The sequence below is a fragment of the Eurosta solidaginis genome, chromosome 4 (assembly GCF_040869045.1).
Source record: "Eurosta solidaginis isolate ZX-2024a chromosome 4, ASM4086904v1, whole genome shotgun sequence".
Lineage (NCBI taxonomy): Eukaryota > Metazoa > Arthropoda > Insecta > Diptera > Tephritidae > Eurosta > Eurosta solidaginis.
In genome coordinates this window covers 77,708,268-77,730,708 of record NC_090322.1, presented here as the reverse complement: position 1 = coordinate 77,730,708, position 22,441 = coordinate 77,708,268, and the positions used below count along the sequence as shown (strand labels likewise).

General features: G+C 35.4%; 2 pseudogenes; both read right to left on the bottom strand.

Moving 5' to 3' along the window:
• Positions 1 to 5,520: 5,520 nt before the first annotated feature.
• LOC137248565 (T-complex protein 1 subunit eta-like) lies at positions 5,521 to 9,333 on the bottom strand (annotated as a pseudogene).
• A 7,200-nt stretch (positions 9,334 to 16,533) lies between these two features.
• On the bottom strand, positions 16,534 to 19,003 carry LOC137248024 (T-complex protein 1 subunit eta-like; annotated as a pseudogene).
• Between the last annotated feature and the right edge of the window lie 3,438 nt (positions 19,004 to 22,441).

The following is a 22,441-nucleotide window of genomic DNA, read 5'->3' as shown; positions in this document are numbered from 1 at the left end:
CTCAACCGCGCGTGCCATTAGTGAGACGGTAAGAGTAAATTTTAGCTGTCTTAGAAGTCCTTTTGACCGAACCAATTAAGTAAATAAAAAAGATAACCGCACAAAAGAAAACACGTTTAATTAACAGTTGAACAATTCGCTTTTATGGAAAGAAAATGTTATTGAAGTGCTTCTTCTCTAAACCAAAGATGACTTGATACGAAACATTTGTTTACGCTCTCACGAGGGATTTATGTCAAATTTGAGCTGGCACCAATCACAGATAAATCCCACGGGCCAGCTGAAGCGGGTGCCAGAACACAAAATGTGCCAGCTAAAATGAAAAACGGGCCAAAAATTTCGGTAAACTTTAGTTTGACCTACAACTGTAGAATAGCGTTCAAAAATTATGGGAAAAAGGATAAAACTACTTGTTTTAGTGTAGATATTATTAGTTCGAAGGCGGAGGGTAAATATTATTTCCCATTCAAAAGTTATCACTAAAAACAGGTTTTGTAAATAAGAAGTCCCGATGCAACCAGTCCATTTTGACCACAGAACCTGGAACGTCAGACATGTAGGATAAGCCCTATCCATTAAATGATGTTAACTATTATATCGTAGGTCCGATTTACTGAAATTTCAAAAGAATATATGGTTTTCACTGTGAGTTAAATGCGTTACAATATTTGACTAATTAATTTAATGAAAATGTAATTTTTACACAGATTTGTTAAATTTTACTCTAACTAGTCGTATTATTGCAAAATAAGTTTATAGAAATGAATATTTTACGACTATCATTTTATTAAATGATTGAAACTATAATCGCCGAAATGTATGTCAAAAATCCCCATATTCAGATCTATTAATTTTTGTTTGGAGTGGCATCATTGACAATAGTTATAAAAAATGTGCATTTTGACAGCGCTCTCTCGAAACAAATAGTTGCAAATCCATTCATCTATGCTATAAACGTCACATTTCAACTGTAGTTAACGAAGGTAAAAATAGTAAAATAGAGTACAGAAATAAAGGGTTGCCATCTTTGTTTCGACAATGGATAATTCCAATACTCCCACTCATTGTTGTAAACAAAATCGGCGACGTTCTCTTATAATGTCATCTCGTTCAAATTGCACAAGTATTTATGACGATTCTTATTCAATGCTTTCGTAAATATATCCGCGATCTGCTCATCAGTATTTATATATTCTAAGATGAATTGACCAACTTGAAATTGGGTTGGTAACGAAATCCTGTTTTTGCACAATCGCGGAAGCAAAATCCTGCTTTTTAAAATCCTGTTTTTTAAAATCCTGATTTTTTAAAATTCTGCTTCTCAGAATCCCGACTTAAAAAATTCTGTATTTAAATGTAATATAAACAATGTGTGCACATTTAACATTTTTTATATTACATTTAAATACAACACTGTGTACACATTATTTTTTATTTTATTATTCCACCCATATGAACATATATATATGTATGTATGTACACATGTTCATTGACGAATGGCTGGAACTAGAAATACCGTTATACATCGTAGACTAAAAGTCATTGTAGGTGAAAGTACCTCACAATTTTATAAACTCGTATAAAATTTACAAAAAGAGCTTATTTATGCGAATACTCAAATACAAAGAAGGGAAAATGGAGAAATAATAAGAAAGAAAAGAAACATAATTTAAAAAAAAAAAAGCAACTACGAAGAGTTATTAAAAAAAGGAATGAATTAAATCAACCAAGTTATTTGAAGAGAGTTGCAAAAAATATTTCAATTTACTAGACTAAAATATTTACATACATACACACATACATATATAAAAAGATATTACGAATAAAGTTGTTTATTTGATTTCTAAAATCGCTGTGTATGAGTTTGAATCCTTTCGCTGCGTATGTCGGTTCATTTCGTTGTTCAGAAAGTTTATCTAAAGGGTAAGTACACTAAAAGCAGAATTTGTCAAGCCGGATTTAGCAAAAGCAGAATTTTGGAAAACCAGGATTTTGGAAAAGCAAAATTTTAGAAAACCAGGATTTTACTTATGCAGGATTTTTTAACATTTTGCAGGATTTTGCGAGGTAGAATTTTCTAAAACAGGCAAACGTTACGCTCCCCTTGAAATTTTTCTCGGATAAAATGGTACTGGACATCGATGTGCTTGGTTCTTTTATGAAAGACGGGATTCTTAATTAAACGAATTGCGCTTTGATTGTCCATATATAGTGTTGTTTTTAGTTTTGGTTCAGATTCCGTTGTCGATGTTTAGACCGATTTTTGCCTTACTGATGCCCAGCTTACGACACCGGACCCAATATGAAAAACATACCCACTCGTCGATCGTCTTGTTTAGCTTTCGCCAGCATAATAGGCATCACTGTAGCCGACCAAATCAAGAACACAATCATTTTTATAAACAATACCCATATCAATCGTGCCCTTAATGTACTTGAATATGCGTTTCACCGCAGTTACGTGTGCTGAGCTAGGCTGTTCCAAATATCGACTTAGCACACCAATTGCGTAGCTTATGTCTGGTCGTGTCCCAATAGCCAGGTAAATTAAGCTACCGACCGCTTCACGATATGGATATACAGCATCATGCTCATCTCTTGCGAAGTCACCAAGGTTCTGATTGTTATCCATTGGAGTTGATACAGTTTTACTTTCAATCATACCAAACCGATTCATTATCTTTTTAGCATAAGCCTGCTGATGTATGCGTATTGAACCATTCTGACGTTGATCAATTTCGAGACCCAAAAATCGCTCTGCCTCGATAACTTTTACTTCAAAATTGGCTTGCAGGTGTGAAACTATTGAATCAATTTCAGTAATGTTATTTGTTACCATCAACCCATCATCTACATAAATCGCGATGATCGTTATTGTATTATCCTTTCGCCGAATGAAAACGCATGAGTCTGAATCACTTTGTGTGAAATCAAATTTGCAAAGAAATGACGTAAATTTTTCATTCCAACATCGTGATGTTTGTTTCAGACCATATAAACTTTTGATCAGCTTGCATACGCGTCCACTGTTGTCATTATAGCCGACTGGCTGCCTCATAAAAACGTTTTCTTTCAGCTCACCGTACAAAAATGCAGTTTTAATGTCGAACTGCTTTAGCCGCATTTTATTCATTGCCGCTAGATACTGAATTGCATGAATCGATGTATATTTGACGACAGGACTAAAAGTCTCTTCGTAATCGACACCGTATTGCTGAGTGAACCAACGAATCACAAGACGCGCTTTATATCTCTCAATTGAGCCATCAGTATTTTCTTTGATTTTAAACACCCAATTATCAATACTTTTCTGATCATCTAGTGGCTCTACCAAATCAATGTGTGATTCTTGATCAATGAATTAAACTCCTCATCCATTGCACTCTTCCACTGTTGTGCATCGGGTGAGTTCATTGCCTCTTCGAATGTTTTTGGTTCAACAATTGTTGCTGAAAATCCACTTTCAATTAACCGATCTGGACTCTTTACACTTTCTCGCAGATCGTAGCGTTGATTACTTCTCTGGGGTGGAACCCGTTCATGAGTTTCCGCAGTTGATTCTACTTCAGCGTCAAGAAAAACATCATTATTATCAGCTGATTCAACGACGATTTCACCTGAAGCATTATCAGACACTTCTTCATCATCAGTATCAATGTCATCCCGAAGGACAATTTTTTTTGATACTTGCTCATTAAAACGGACATTTTTTGATACTTGCTAATTAAAACGGACATTACAGCTTAGAAATATCTTTCTGTTGTTCGGATAAAATAGGCGAAAGTTTTTGGTTGTGGGCTCAAATCCAATCAAAAATACTTTCTTCGCTTTTGGATCCCACTTTTGTCGACCCGCTTGTTTTGGAACTTGAACAAAACATTCTGTTCCAAATATTTTGATGTGATCCAAACATGGTTTTCGACCAAACCATTTTTCATAAGGTGTACTCCCTGGACACTTGCTATTTGTTGTGCGATTCAATAAATACGTTGCTGTACGAACAGCTTCAGACCATAGATATTTTGGTAAACCACTAGCAATAAGCATAGTTATTGCACATTCTTAAATAGTTTGATTATCACGTTCAATTCTCCCATTTTGCTCTGGAGTATACGGTGCAATATATTCGATTTGAATACCTTCATTTCTTAACAATTTCTTGACTTCTTCGTTGACAATTTCAGTACCGTTGTCGGAACGAAAAAATTTAATTTGAAAACCAAAAGCCTTCTGTACCATTGGAATGAAAGAGCTCAAGCATCCATGTACTTCACTTTTCGACTTTATAAGATATGTGAAACGAAACGTTGTTGCTTCGTCTTTAATCAACAAGAAGTAACGAGCGCCACCAATTTCAATTTCTTCCATGGGACCACATAAATCTGCATGCATGTATTCTCCAGCAACTGATGGTCGCTTGATCGATTCCTTATGAGTTGATCTCGTCATTTTTCCGTATTGACAATCCTCACAAAAAAAATCTTTCACTGTTGGACAAGTCGACACCTGTAATGAGACCATCTTTAACCATTTTTCTTATTGAATTGATGTTGACGTGGCCCAATTGACAATGCCACTGCTCAAGCGAAACAGCTGCAACATTTGCAACTTCATTTGCACGTACACGAAATTCCATGCGTATTTGTTTCATTTTATCACGTTTACCTAGTGCACCGATTTTACGCTGTTGATCAAGTACTTTGCAACCACCACTTTCAAATAAAACTTGTAAATCTTTATCTGTCATAACTATTGTCGAAAACAAATTTTCACCAAATTCTGGAACATACATCACGTTTTCAAGACGACGCTGCTCCCACTGATTGTTTACCTTCGCATCTATAAGAATGGCACCAATTCCATGAATCTGGACACGATTGACTTGACCACTATGTTCTCTTAGCTCTGAGAGCCACTCACGACCAAAAGTCATGTGACTTGTTGCACCTGAATCAGCACACCAGTAATCTGGATTTAATTCGTTTGATTTGTCCGAATATACTACTCTACACCATGCCAGTTCGTTTTTATTTGCAGTTTTATTGCTATTGACGAATTTGTTTTCTTTGGACATTTTTTATCTTTTGCCCAATAGCCCATTTGACCACAAGCTTTGCATTTCGTTCTCTTCTTCAATTCATAAACATTTGACTTTGGCTTGAAATCTTTTTTGGAGTCTTTGTGTTTATTGTGTTTAAACCTAGCAACAAATGCCGCATCTGATGAATCATTCTGTTCATTGTTCATTCGATTCAAATTATCCTCCTCTGATTGCAAAAATGCCATAAGCGGATCAATTGTACGAGTTTCTTTTGTATTATACCAAACAGTTTTATAGTTGTTGAACTTTACAGGCAAACTACTAATAATACGCACCATCTTCAATTTGTCAGACAGTTTTTCACCCTGTTGCTCAATCTCTGATGCTAATTGATTTGCTTCGGCTACGTACGAAGCGACAGTTTCATCGTCCTTCATCTTGAGTGAAAAATATTCTTCATAAAAAGTTATGGCACGAATTTACGAGTTTTTTTCGTACACACTTTCCAATTTGTCCATCATTTCTTTAGCGGTTTTGCATGTTAGAACAAGATTTGCGAGTTCTATATCCAGCGATTGAAATATAGCATTCATGGCTTTACCTTCATTTCTTTCAAAAATATTACTTTCATCTTCTGGTGCATTTTCTGCCGGTACTATTAAAATTGAAGTTAAGAATTTCTGTTTGTAGTTCAGAAAACTATAATTGAACCTAAATTGTAATTTTCTGAACTTAAGTTGTAATTTGCTGAATTGCAGTTGAAATTCCTCAGCTTCAATTATAATTTACTGAACTTCTATTGAAAATTGTGAACTTCAATTGTAATTTTTTGAACCTCAATTAAAATTCCCGAGCTTTCAGAACTTCAATTGAAACTTTCAAAATTTTTTTTACATAAAATGAACAATTTAACATTTTTTTCTGACAGTTAAAGTGGTGATTGCCTGCCAGTGGTTTAAAACCACTTGCATTCGTATTGGCGCTTCTCTATATTATTAATATAACAATATCTTTTTAATAATTTAATTAATAGACAAATATACATTTTTTTCCTTTACATTTTAGAACTATGTACAAAAATATGTAATTTTACATATCGCAACCTAACCAAAAGTGTTGCAACTCATAATCAGATTAGCTTTGTGTTGAATGTTGATTTATACCACAAAAATAACAAAATTCTTAACAAAACCAGGCTAAACCATAACGTTAACTACCAAAAAAAAAGTTATTTCACGATGCTTTCATGGATCGATTTACACTTAAATACCGATTTAAAATTTTTTTAAGTTTTCACATTTTGAGTTTAAAATGCGATATATACATTCAGTGGAATAATTTTAGATTGAGGGTACTTCATGCAATTTTCTTTCTTCGTGATTTTGCAATAATAAACGTAGGTACTCATAGTCATTTTTTGTTTTGAATTATGTGATTACAATATTTATAAGGACCATTTAGTTGATGGTATTGGTACTGTCAGTTAAATTCATCAGCAATTATTTATATTAAAAATATTTTTTTGTTATACATCTATTTTATAAATTTTGGTTAAAAATTATTGACAAATTCGTTGCAATTAAATTGCTTTAAAAATCTTTGCAAACTTTGTGCGATTGTTGAATATTTTTTTTAATTAGAGCATGAAAAGCTTAGAATACGAACGTAGGAAAAAGCTTAGAATTATTAGATTCTTAGATACTTTTTAACCAAGATTATTTCAGTGTGTGTTGTTCGTTTGCTGTACAAATTCGTTTCATATTAATTTTCAGATCAAGAATACTCAAAGGTGTCGTGGCATAGTCTTGTTGGTCAATCGCGCGCCGCAATATCCATTGATGGAAATTGACATTCATTATAAAGTAGCGAAGGCACGGTCCTGCGCAAACACATCGCTGTGTTGACAAAAGATATGCTGAACTGTAGAGGAAGAAACATTTTTAAAATTTAATAAAATCAAAATTATAGTTCTGCTAAAAAGGGGTAAAGTGTTGTATGTTAAAGTATAGCAAAGTCTCAGCGGCCTTGTCCTGGTGAAAATTGAGTTTCAATAGGTCTCATTCTTCATTCTCAGAAACATTTACAAAGGTACCTCGTATGATATTAAAAATCCTCAACGCTTTTTGCAATAACTTCAAAAAAACTCAAATTCAAACCGGTGTCCTATCCCTATTTCTGTTTAACTCCTAAATATCAATAGCTATCTTCACCACCAGAAGGAGTCGCTATTGTTTCCTACACCATATGATCGCCAAGCCTAAAGATTACCCACTGGAAGAAGCTGCAGGCCTGCCAAAATACTGCCCTCAGAACCGCCACGGGTTGTCTCCTTATGTACCCAGAACACCATCTACATAATGAGGCGAGAGTACTTCCAATAAGTGAAAGAAATGAAATGCTAACCGAACAGTTTCTGTTGAATACCCAGGAACCTGGGCATCCCAACAGACATCTGATTGATGAGCCAACACCGCCCAGGGTCTTAAGGAGTCCGTAAGCACTATGAGGAAATACGGAACCTGGGAACTCAGCCGTATGAAGCAAGAAAACACAAGCAGGTCCTTGGTAAACTCCATAAACAGGCGTCGGACCTCTATGTCAGGAATTGCCCCGTGAATTCAGTACTCAAAGAACAATACCCTAAACTTGCAGAACAGGAATGCACGCTCCCTAGGAAAACCCGAGTCACTCTAGCCCAACTTCGATCTGGCTACTGTAACAGGTTAAACTTTTACCTATCCAGAATAAACTCCGACATACAAAATGTCGCTGCTTGCAATGTGTCCCCACATGACACCAACCATCTCTTCAATTGTAATGTGGAACCAACTCCTCAAACACCCCCCTCATTATGTCCACACCCGTTGAAACAGTAAGTTTCCTCGGACTCCCGTTAGAGGATATTGATGACAATGTGATTGGTCAGACCTATTGGATGGGGCGAGGCATACAACAACATCAAAAGGCACTCGATGCCTCAAAACTAACAACCAAAAGCAATAATTATCATTTCACTGACACAAATTTTATAGTTTTTTCTTCCGGAGTTGGACACAGACTTTTCATAATATTACTTAACAATTTAAGATTAGACATTTTTTTTCAATTTGTATTTTGACTTACCAGCAACAACAGAATCATGTTTAATTGTACGCCGCACAATCACTATAGCATCATAACGAAGCTCAGTTTCTTCCAAAAATTGTTCGGCACCGCCACGTAAAATCAATAGACATGTTCTAGCATTAACGCCACCTTTAAATAATTATAAACTATGAAAATAAAATCAATGTCAAACCCACTATAAAACCTTGGAAAATGTTGAAACCTTCACCACCAACTTGACGTACTTCAAAGTAATCACATTGACCCAAAAAACTTGAATTAATATCATTAGCTGTACTCATAACAGCACCATCACAAGCTTTCATTTTATGTTTCAAATCTTCTTCTGGTACACTAACAGCACAGAACATATCACGATCTGCAAAATACTGCGGAGCCACATCAACAATTGTTAGTTTAGATAACACAATATTGGCGCCTTACTTAGCTAGTTTAGTACAGAACACGCCATTCAGCATCAACAATTTTCTGATACTCTTCAACATTATCAACACGTACTTCAGCATTATCACGCTCAGCCTTAAATTCCATTTCTATATTTAATAATGCGATTTTATATTTTTTGTATGACTTTGGGTCCATAAAGGAAAGTACAGCGTCCACAACCATTTTAGGAAAGAAATGTTTTTGTTGAAGAATAAGTTAGGAGGACATTGCTGTGGCAGCGCATTTTTCCAATAAAGCACGTTGTTGTTCCTTTGATTGGCGCTTCGACATGTACAGCCATGTAATATTTTGGGCATGCATAATTGTAATGCTTTACGTATAGCTTTAATGATGATACGTGCATACACGCCTTCCTCAACATATGGCTTAACTTATTTTAAGATTTCACCTGCTTAAAGTACTACTGAAGTGGTGCCATCGCCGACCTGATAAGAGAAACATTTTTATTCTACACATTCTAATATAAGAAAAAACTTACCTCAGCATCTTGATATTTGGTGATGTCGACTAGAGTTTTACGGCTGGATGCACAATATCCAATAGTTTCATAATGTTTGCACCATCAATTGTAATTTGGCCTTACCACTGAAATCAACAATATGCTTGTCCATACTGCGTGGACCCAATGTAGTGCGTACAGCGTCCACAATTGAATGCGAGGCATTGATGTTGCATGTGAGTTGAGGTTTACCTTGAGAGCTATCGGAACCCAAATATTTTTACACAAAAACTCTTGTACCCAATACAAGTTCAGGACGTTCATATTTATCGACACGCTGTCCGGTGTGGCACAAATGTTGGAAATATTCAGTTGGCACTGTTGAGAAAAAGTATGGATCTGTTGTTACTTTACACATTAGACACTGGAAACGACGACCAGCATCTACAAATTGCATTTTAGCCTTGCAAATGATTACATCTAATTGGATCCAATTCACCAAAATTTACAATGGGTGGGTCATATTCACCCTCAACCGCGCATGCCATTAGTGAGACGGTAAGAGTAAATTTTAGCTGTTTTAGAAGTCCTTTTGACTGAACCAATTAAGTGAATAAAAAAGATAACCGCACAAAAGAAAACACGTTTAATTAACAGTTGAACAATTCGCTTTTATGGAAAGAAAATTTTATTGAAGTGCTTCTTCTCTAAACCAAAGATGACTTGATACGAAACATTTGTTTACGCTCTCACGAGGGATTTATGTCAAATTTGAGCTGGCAACAATCACAGATAAATCCCACGGGCCAGCTGAAGCGGATGCCAGAACAAAAAATGTGCCAGCTAAAATGAAAAATGGGCCAAAAATTTCGGTAAACTTTAGTTTGACCTACAACTGTAGAATAGCGTTCAAAAATTATGGGAAAAAGGATAAAACTACTTGTTTTAGTGTAGATATTATTAGTTCGAAGGCGGAGGGTAAATATTATTTCCCATTCAAAAGTTATCACTAAAAACAGGTTTTGTAAATATGAAGTCCCGATGCAACCAGTCCATTTTGACCACAGAACCTGGAACGTCAGACATGTAGGATAAGCCCTATCCATTAAATGATGTTAACTATTATATCATAGGTCCGATTTACTGAAATTTCAAAAGAATATATGGTTTTCACTGTGAGTTAAATGCGTTACAATATTTGACTAATTAATTTAATCAAAATGTAAATTTTACTCAGATTTGTTAAATTTTACTCTAACTAGTCGTATTATTGCAAAATAAGTTTATAGAAATGAATATTTTACGACTATCATTTTATTAAATGATTGAAACTATAATCGCCGAAATGTATGTCAAAAATCCCCATATTCAGATCTATTAATTTTTGTTTGGAGTGGCATCATTGACAATAGTTATAAAAAATGTGCATTTTGACAGCGCTCTCTCTAAACAAAGAGTTGCAAATCCATTCATCTATGCTATAAACGTCACATTTCAACTGTAGTTAACGAAGGTAAAAATAGTAAAATAGAGTACAGAAATAAAGGGTTGCCATCTTTGTTTCGACAATGGATAATTCCAATACTCCCACTCATTGTTGTAAACAAAATCGGCGACGTTCTCTTATGATGTCATCTCCATCAAATTGCACAAGTATTTATGACGATTCTTATTCAATGCTTTCGTAAATATATCCGCGATCTGCTCATCAGTATTTATATATTCTAAGATGAATTGACCAACTTGAAATTGGGTTAGTAACGAAATCCTGTTTTTGCACAATCGCGAAAGCAAAATCCTGCTTTTTAAAATCCTGTTTTTTAAAATCCTGATTTTTTAAAATTCTGTTTCTCAGAATCCCGACTTAGAAAATTCTGTATTTAAATGTAATATAAACAATGTGAGCACTTTTCAAAGTAATGACATGTCCACTTTAACATTTTTTATATTACATTTAAATACAACACTGTGTACACATTATTTTTTATATTATTATTCCACCCATATGAACATATATATATGTATGTATGTACACATGTTCATTGACGAATGGCTGGAACTAGAAATACCGTTATACATCGTAGACTAAAAGTCATTGTAGGTGAAAGTACCTCACAATTTTATAAACTCGTATAAAATTTACAAAAAGAGCTTATTTATGCGAATACTCAAATACAAAGAAGGGAAAATGGAGAAATAATAAGAAAGAAAAGAAACATAATTAAAAAAAAAAAAAAGCAACTACGAAGAGTTATTAAAAAAAAGGAATGAATTAAATCAACCAAGTTATTTGAAGAAAGTTGCAAAAAATATTTCAATTTACTAGACTAAAATATTTACATACATACACACATACATATATAAAAAGATATTACGAATAAAGTTGTTTATTTGATTTCTAAAATCGCTGTGTATGAGTTTGAATACTTTCGCTGCGTATGTCGGTTCATTTCGTTGTTCAGAAAGTTTATTTAAAGGGTAAGTACACTAAAAGCAGAATTTGTCAAGCCGGATTTAGCAAAAGCAGAATTTTGGAAAACCAGGATTTTGGAAAAGCAAAATTTTAGAAAACCAGGATTTTACTTATGCAGGATTTTTTAACATTTTGCAGGATTTTGCGAGGTAGAATTTTCTAAAACAGGCAAACGTTACGCTCCCCTTGAAATTTTTCTCGGATAAAATGGTACTGGACATCGATGTGCTTGGTTCTTTTATGAAAGACGGGATTCTTAATTAAACGAATTGCGCTTTGATTGTCCATATATAGTGTTGTTTTTAGTTTTGGTTCATACAACAAACTGCTTAAAAAACTTTTAAGCCAGATTAGTCCTTGATTGCCTGACAAGCCGCCATATATTCAGATTCCGTTGTCGATGTTTAGACCGATTTTTGCCTTACTGATGCCCAGCTTACGACACCGGACCCAATATGAAAAACATACCCACTCGTCGATCGTCTTGTTTAGCTTTCGCCAGCATAATAGGCATCACTGTAGCCGACCAAATCAAGAACACAATCATTTTTATAAACAATACCCATATCAATCGTGCCCTTAATGTACTTGAATATGCGTTTCACCGCAGTTACGTGTGCTGAGCTAGGCTGTTCCAAATATCGACTTAGCACACCAATTGCGTAGCTTATGTCTGGTCGTGTCCCAATAGCCAGGTAAATTAAGCTACCGACCGCTTCACGATATGGATATACAGCATCATGCTCATCTCTTGCGAAGTCACCAAGGTTCTGATTGTTATCCATTGGAGTTGATACAGTTTTACTTTCAATCATACCAAACCGATTCATTATCCTTTTAGCATAAGCCTGCTGGTGTATGCGTATTGAACCATTCTGACGTTGATCAATTTCGAGACCCAAAAATCGCTCTGCCTCGATAACTTTTACTTCAAAATTGTCTTGCAGGTGTGAAACTATCGAATCAATTTCAGTAATGTTATTTGTTACCATCAACCCATCATCTACATAAATCGAGATGATCTTTATTGTATTATCCTTTCGCCGAATGAAAACGCATGAGTCTGAATCACTTTGTGTGAAATCAAATTTGCAAAGAAATGACGTAAATTTTTCATTCCAACATCGTGATGCCTGTTTCAGACCATATAAACTTTTGATCAGCTTGCATACGCGTCCACTGTTGTCATTATAGCCGACTGGCTGCCTCATAAAAACGTTTTCTTTCAGCTCACCGTACAAAAATGCAGTTTTAATGTCGAACTGCTTTAGCCGCATTTTATTCATTGCCGCTAGATACAGAATTGCATGAATCGATGTATATTTGACGACAGGACTAAAAGTCTCTTCGTAATCGACACCGTATTGCTGAGTGAACCAACGAATCACAAGACGCGCTTTATATCTCTCAATTGAGCCATCAGTATTTTCTTTGATTTTAAACACCCAATTATCAATACTTTTCTGATCATCTAGTGGCTCTACCAAATCACATGTGTGATTCTTGATCAATGAATTAAACTCCTCATCCATTGCACTCTTCCACTGTTGTGCATCGGGTGAGTTCATTGCCTCTTCGAATGTTTTTGGTTCAACAATTGTTGCTGAAAATCCACTTTCAATTAACCGATCTGGACTCTTTACACTTTCTCGCAGATCGTAGCGTTGATTACTTCTCTGGGGTGGAACCCGTTCATGAGTTTCCGCAGTTGATTCTACTTCAGCGTCAAGAAAAACATCATTATTATCAGCTGATTCAACGACGATTTCACCTGAAGCATTATCAGACACTTCTTCATCATCAGTATCAATGTCATCCCGAAGGACAATTTTTTTTGATACTTGCTCATTAAAACGGACATTTTTTGATACTTGCTAATTAAAACGGACATTACAGCTTAGAAATATCTTTCTGTTGTTCGGATAAAATAGTCGAAAGTTTTTGGTTGTGGGCTCAAATCTAATCAAAAATACTTTCTTCGCTTTTGGATCCCACTTTTGTCGACCCGCTTGTTTTGGAACTTGAACAAAACATTCTGTTCCAAATATTTTGATGTGATCCAAACATGGTTTTCGACCAAACCATTTTTCATAAGGTGTACTCCCTGGACACTTGCTATTTGTTGTGCGGTTCAATAAATACGTTGCTGTACGAACAGCTTCAGACCATAGATATTTTGCTAAACCACTAGCAATAAGCGTAGTTCTTGCACATTCTTGAATTGTTTGATTATCACGTTCAATTCTCCCATTTTGCTCTGGAGTATACGATGCAATATCACCGATTTGAATACCTTCATTTCTTAACAATTTCTTGACTTCTTCGTTGACAATTTCAGTACCGTTGTCGGAACGAAAAAATTTAATTTGAAAACCAAAAGCCTTCTGTACCATTGGAATGAAAGAGATCAAGCATCCATGTACTTCACTTTTCGACTTTATAAGATATGTGAAACGAAACGTTGTTGCTTCATCTTTAATCAACAAGAAGTAACGAGCGCCACCAATTCCAATTTGTTCCATGGGACCACATAAATCTGCATGCATGTATTCTCCAGCAACTGATGGTCGCTTGATCGATTCCTTATGAGTTGATCTCGTCATTTTTCCGTATTGACAATCCTCACAAATAAATCTTTCACTGTTGGACAAGTCGACACCTGTAATGAGACCATCTTTAACCATTTTTCTTATTGAATTGATGTTGACGTGGCCCAATCGACAATGCCACTGCTCAAACGAAACAGCTGCAACATTTGCAACTTCATTTGTACGTACACGAAATTCCATGCGTATTTGTTTCATTTTATCACGCTTACCTAGTGCAACGATTTTACGCTGTTGATCAAGTACTTTGCAACCACCACTTTCAAATAAAACTTGTAAACCTTTATCTGTCATAACTATTGTCGAAAACAAATTTTCACCAAATTCTGGAACATACATCACGTTTTCAAGACGACGCTGCTCCCACTGATTGTTTACCTTCGCATCTATAAGAATGGTACCAATTCCATGAATCTGGACACGATTGACTTGACCACTATGTTCTCTTAGCTCTGAGAGCCACTCACGACAAAAAGTCATGTGACTTGTTGCACCTGAATCAGCACACCAGTAATCTGGATTTAATTCGTTTGATTTGTCCGAATATACTACTCTACACCATGCCAGTTCGTTTTTATTTGCAGTTTTATTGCTATTCGACGAATTTGTTTTCTTTGGACATTTTTTATCTTTTGCCCAATAGCCCATTTGACCACAAGCTTTGCATTTCGTTCTCTTCTTCAATTCATAAACATTTGACTTTGGCTTGAAATCTTTTTTGGAGTCTTTGTGTTTATTGTGTTTAAACCTAGCAACAAATGCCGCATCTGATGAATCATTCTGTTCATTGTTCATTCGATTCAAATTATCCTCCTCTGATTGCAAAGATGCCATAAGCGGATCAATTGTACGAGTTTCTTTTCTATTATACCAAACAGTTTTATAGTTGTTGAACTTTACAGGCAAACTACTAATAATACGCACCATCTTCAATTTGTCAGACAGTTTTTCACCCTGTTGCTCAATCTCTGATGCTAATTGATTTGCTTTGGCTACGTACGAAGCGACAGTTTCATCGTCCTTCATCTTGAGTGAAAAATATTCTTCGTAAAAAGTTATGGCACGAATTTCCGAATTTTTTTCGTACACACTTTCCAATTTGTCCATCATTTCTTTAGCGGTTTTGCATGTTAGAACAAGATTTGCGAGTTCTATATCCAGCGGTTGAAATATAGCATTCATGGCTTTACCTTCATTTCTTTCAAAAATATTCCCTTCATCTTCTGGTGCATTTTCTGCCGGTACTATTAAAATTGAAGTACGAATTTCTGTTTGTAGTTCAGAAAACTATAATTGAACCTAAATTGTAATTTTCTGAACTTAAGTTGTAATTTGCTGAACTGCAGTTGAAATTCCTCAGCTTCAATTATAATTTACTGAACTTCTATTGAAAATTGTGAACTTCAATTGTAATTTTTTGAACTTCAATTAAAATTCCCGAGCTTTCAGAACTTCAATTGAAACTTTCAAAATTTTTTTTACATAAAATGAACAATTTAACATTTTTTTCTGACAGTTAAACTGGTGAATTGCCTGCCAGTGGTTTAAAACCACTTGCATTCGTGTTGGCGCTTCTCTATATCATTAATATAACAATATCTTTTTAATAATTTAATTAATAGACAAATATACATTTTTTTCCTTTACATTTTAGAACTGTGTACAAAAATATGTAATTTTACATATCGCAACCTAACCAAAAGTGTTGCAACTCATAATCAGATTAGCTTTGTGTTGAATGTTGATTTATACCACCAAAATAACAAAATTCTCAACAAAACCAGGCTAAACCATAACGTTAACTACAAAAAAAAAAAGTTATTTCACGATGCTTTCATGGATCGATTTACACTTAAATACCGATTTAAAATTTTTTTAAGTTTTCACATTTTGAGTTTAAAATGCGATATATACATTCAGTGGAATAATTTTAGATTGAGGGTACTTCATGCAATTTTCTTTCTTCGTGATTTTGCAATAATAAACGTAGGTACTCATAGTCATTTTCAGTTTTGAAGTATGTGATTACAATATTTATAAGGACCATTTAGTTGATGGTATTGGTACTGTCAGTTAAATTCATCAGCAATTATTTATATTAAAAATATTTTTTTGTTATACATCTATTTTATAAATTTTGGTTAAAAATTATTGACAAATTCGTTGCACTTAAATTGCTTTAAAAATCTTTGCAAACTTTGTGCGATTGTTGAATATTTTTTTTAATTAGAGTATGAAAAGCTTAGAATACGAACGTAGGAAAAAGCTTAGAATTATTAGATTCTTAGATACTTTTTAACCAAGATTATTTCAGTGTGTGTTGTTCGTTTGCTGTACAAATTCGTTGCATATTAATTTTCAGATCAAGAATACTCAAAGGTGTCGTGGAATCGTCTTGTTGGTCAATCGCGCGCCGCAATATCCATTGATGGAAATTGACATTCATTATAAAGTAGCGAAGGCACGGTCCTGCGCAAACACATCGCTGTGTTGACAAAAGATATGCTTAACTGTAGAGGAAGAAACATTTTTAAAATTAAATAAAATCAAAATTATAGTCCTGCTAAAAAGGGGTAAAGTGTTGTATGTTAAAGTATAGCAAAGTCTCAGCGGCCTTGTCCTGGTGAAAATTGAGTTTCAATAGGTCTCATTCTTCATTCTCAGAAACATTTACAAAGGTACCTCGTAAGATATTAAAAATCCTCAACGCTTTTTGCAATAACTTCAAAAAAACTCAAATTCAAACCGGTGTCCTATCCCTACTTCTGTTTAACTTCTAAATATCAATAGATATCTTCACCACCAGAAGGAGTCGCTATTGTTTCCTACACCATATGATCGCCAAGCCTAAAGATTACCCACTGGAAGAAGCTGCAGGCCTGCCAAAATACTGCCCTCAGAACCGCCACGGCTTGTCTCCTTATGTACCCAGAACACCATCTACATAATGAGGCGAGAGTACTTCCAATAAGTGAAAGAAATGAAATGCTAACCGAACAGTTTCTGTTGAATACCGAGGAACCTGGGCATCCCAACAGACATCTGATTGATGAGCCAACACCGCCCAGGGTCTTAAGGAGTCCGTAAGCACTATGAGGAAATACGGAACCTGGGCACTCAGCCGTATGAAGCAAGAAAACACAAGCAGGTCCTTGGTAAACTCCATAAACAGGCGTCGGACCTCTATGTCAGGAATTGCCCCGTGAATTCAGTACTCAAAGAACAATACCCTAAACTTGCAGAACAGGAATGCACGCTCCCTAGGGAAACGCGAGTCATTCTAGCCCAACTTCGATCTGGCTACTGTAACAGGTTAAACTTTTACCTATCGAGAATAAACTCCGACATACAAAATGTCGCTGCTTGCAATGTGTCCCCACATGACACCAACCATCTCTTCAATTGTAATGTGGAACCAACTCCTCAAACACCCCCCTCATTATGTCCACACCCGTTGAAACAGTAAGTTTCCTCGGACTCCCGTTAGAGGATATTGATGACAATGTGATTGTTCAGACCTATTGGATGGGGCGAGGCACTGCTACAACAACATCAAAAGGCACTCGATGCCTCAAAACTAACAACCAAAAGCAATAATTATCATTTCACTGACACACATTTTATAGTTTTTTCTTCCGGAGTTGGACACAAACTTTTCATAATATTACTTAACAATTTAAGATTAGACATTTTTTTCAATTTGTATTTTGACTTACCAGCAACAACAGAATCATGTTTAATTGTACGCCGCACAATCATTATAGCATCATAACGAAGCTCAGTTTCTTCCAAAAATTGTTCGGCACCGCCACGTAAAATCAATAGACATGTTCTAGTATTAACGCCACCTTTAAATAATTATAAACTATGAAAATAAAATCAATGTCAAACCCACTATAAAACCTTGGAAAATGTTGAAACCTTCACCACCAACTTGACGTACTTCAAAGTAATCACATTGACCCAAAACACTTGAATTAATATCATTAGCTGTACTCATAACAGCACCATCACAAGCTTTCATTTTATGTTTCAAATCTTCTTCTGGTACACTAACAGCACAGAACATATCACGATATGCAAAATACTGTGTAGCCACATCAACAATTGTTAGTTTAGATAACACAATATTGGCGCCTTACTTAGCTAGTTTAGTACAGAACACGCCATTCAGCATCAACAATTTTCTGATACTCTTCAACATTATCAACACGTACTTCAGCATTATCACGCTCAGCCTTAAATTCCATTTCTATATTTAATAATGCGATTTTATATTTTTTGTATGACTTTGGGTCCATAAAGGAAAGTACAGCGTCCACAACCATTTTAGTAAAGAAATCTTTTTGTTGATGAATAAGTTAGGAGGACATTGCTGTGGCAGCGCATTTTTCCAATAAAGCACGTTGTTCTTCCTTTGATTGGCGCTTCGACATGTACAGCCATGTAATATTTTGGGCATGCATAATTGTAATGCTTTACGTATAGCTTTAATGATGATACGTGCATACACGCCTTCCTCAACATATGGCTTAACTTATTTTAAGATTTCACCTGCTTAAAGTACTACTGAAGTGGTGCCATCGCCGACCTGATAAGAGAAACATTTTTATTCTACACATTCTAATATAACAAAAAACTTACCTCAGCATCTTGATATTTGGTGATGTCGAGTTTTACGGCTGGATGCACAATATCCAATAGTTTCATAATGTTTGCACCATCAATTGTAATTGTGGCCTTACCACTGAAATCAACAATATGCTTGTCCATACTGCGTGGACCCAATGTAGTGCGTACAGCGTCCACAATTGAATGCGAGGCATTGATGTTGCATGTGAGTTGAGGTTTACCTTGAGAGCTATCGGAACCCAAATATTTTTTACACAAAAACTCATGTACCCAATACAAGTTCAGGACGTTCATATTTATCGACACGCTGTCCGGTGTGGCACAAATGTTGGAAATATTCAGTTGGCACTGTTGAGAAAAAGTATGGATCTGTTTTTACTTTACACATTAGACATTGGAAACGACGACCAGGATCTACAAATTGCATTTTAGCCTTGCAACTGATTACATCTAATTGGATCCAATTCACCAAAATTTACAATGGGTGGGTCATATTCACCCTCAACCGCGCATGCCATTAGTGAGACGGTAAGAGTAAATTTTAGCTGTTTTAGAAGTCCTTTTGACCGAACCAATTAAGTGAATAAAAAAGATAACCGCACAAAAGAAAACACGTTTAATTAACAGTTGAAGAATTCGCTTTTATGGAAAGAAAATTTTATTGAAGTGCTTCTTCTCTAAACCAAAGATGACTTGATACGAAACATTTGTTTACGCTCTCACGAGGGATTTATGTCAAATTTGAGTTGGCAACAATCACAGATAAATCCCACGGGCCAGCTGAAGCGGGTGCCAGAACGAAAAATGTGCCAGCTAAAATGAAAAACGGGCCAAAAATTTCGGTAAACTTTAGTTTGACCTACAACTGTAGAATAGCGTTCAAAAATTATGGGAAAAAGGATAAAACTACTTGTTTTAGTGTAGATATTATTAGTTCGAAGGCGGAGGGTAAATATTATTTCCCATTCAAAAGTTATCACTAAAAACAGGTTTTGTAAATATGAAGTCCCGATGCAACCAGTCCATTTTGACCACAGAACCTGGAACGTCAGACATGTAGGATAAGTCCTATCCATTAAATGATGTTAACTATTATATCATAGGTCCGATTTACTGAAATTTCAAAAGAATATATGGTTTTGACTGTGAGTTAAATGCGTTACAATATTTGACTAATTAATTTATCAAAATGTAAATTTTACTCAGATTGGTTAAATTTTACTCTAACTAGTCGTATTATTGCAAAATAAGTTTATAGAAATGAATATTTTACGACTATCATTTTATTAAATGATTGAAACTATAATCGCCGAAATGTATGTCAAAAATCCCCATATTCAGATCTATTAATTTTTGTTTGGAGTGGCATCATTGATAATAGTTATAAAAAATGTGCATTTTGACAGCGCTCTCTCGAAACAAAGAGTTGCAAATCCATTAATCTATGCTATAAACGTCACATTTCAACTGTAGTTAACGAAGGTAAAAATAGTAAAATAGAGTACAGAAATAAAGGGTTGCCATCTTTGTTTCGACAATGGATAATTCCAATACTCCCACTCATTGTTGTAAACAAAATCGGCGACGTTCTCTTATGATGTCATCTCCATCAAATTGCACAAGTATTTATGACGATTCTTATTCAATGCTTTCGTAAATATATCCGCGATCTGCTCATCAGTATTTATATATTCTAAGATGAATTGACCAACTTGAAATTGGGTTGGTAATGAAGTCCTGTTTTTGCACAATCGCGAAAGCAAAATCCTGCTTTTTAAAATCCTGTTTTTTAAAATCCTGATTTTTTAAAATTCTGTTTCTCAGAATCCCGACTTAGAAAATTCTGTATTTAAATGTAATATAAACAATGTGAGCACTTTTCAAAGTAATGACATGTCCACTTTAACATTTTTTATATTACATTTAAATACAACACTGTGTACACATTATTTTTTATTTTATTATTCCACATTAACATTTTGCAGGATTTTGCGAGGTAGAATTTTCTAAAACAGGCAAACGTTACGCTCCCCTTGAAATTTTTCTCGGATAAAATGGTACTGGACATCGATGTGATTGGTTCTTTTATGAAAGACGGGATTCTTAATTAAACGAATTGCGCTTTGATTGTCCATATATAGTGTTGTTTTTAGTTTTGGTTCATACAACAAACTGATTAAAAAACTTTTAAGCCAGATTAGTTCCTTGATTGCCTGACAAGCCGCCATATATTCAGATTCCGTTGTCGATGTTTAGACCGATTTTTGCCTTACTGATGCCCAGCTTACGACACCGGACCCAATATGAAACACATACCCACTCGTCGATCGTCTTGTTTAGCTTTCGCCAGCATAATAGGCATCACTGTAGCCGACCAAATCAAGAACACAATCATTTTTATAAACAATACCCATATCAATCGTGCCCTTAATGTACTTGAATATGCGTTTCACCGCAGTTACGTGTGCTGAGCTAGGCTGTTCCAAATATCGACTTAGCACACCAATTGCGTAGCTTATGTCTGGTCGTGTCCCAATAGCCAGGTAAATTAAGCTACCGACCGCTTCACGATATGGATATACAGCATCATGCTCATCTCTTGCGAAGTCACCAAGGTTCTGATTGTTATCCATTGGAGTTGATACAGTTTTACTTTCAATCATACCAAACCGATTCATTATCTTTTTAGCATAAGCCTGCTGATGTATGCGTATTGAACCATTCTGACGTTGATCAATTTCGAGACCCAAAAATCGCTCTGCCTCGATAACTTTTACTTCAAAATTGTCTTGCAGGTGTGAAACTATCGAATCAATTTCAGTAATGTTATTTGTTACCATCAACCCATCATCTACATAAATCGCGATGATCGTTATTGTATTATCCTTTCGCCGAATGAAAACGCATGAGCCTGAATCACTTTGTGTGAAATCAAATTTGCAAAGAAATGACGTAAATTTTTCATTCCAACATCGTGATGCCTGTTTCAGACCATATAAACTTTTGATCAGCTTGCATACGCGTCCACTGTTGTCATTATAGCCGACTGGCTGCCTCATAAAAACGTTTTCTTTCAGCTCACCGTACAAAAATGCAGTTTCAATGTCGAACTGCTTTAGCCGCATTTTATTCATTGCCGCTAGATACAGAATTGCATGAATCGATGTATATTTGACGACAGGACTAAAAGTCTCTTCGTAATCGACACCGTATTGCTGAGTGAACCAACGAATCACAAGACGCGCTTTATATCTCTCAATTGAGCCATTAGTATTTTCTTTGATTTTAAACACCCAATTATCAATACTTTTCTGATCATCTAGTGGCTCTACCAAATCACATGTGTGATTCTTGATCAATGAATTAAACTCCTCATCCATTGCACTCTTCCACTGTTGTGCATCGGGTGAGTTCATTGCCTCTTCGAATGTTTTTGGTTCAACAATTGTTGCTGAAAATCCACTTTCAATTAACCGATCTGGACTCTTTACACTTTCTCGCAGATCGTAGCGTTGATTAATTCTCTGGGGTGGAACCCGTTCATGAGTTTCCGCAGTTGATTCTACTTCAGCGTCAAGAAAAACATCATTATTATCAGCTGATTCAACGACGATTTCACCTGAAGCATTATCAGACACTTCTTCATCATCAGTATCAATGTCATCCCGAAGGACAAT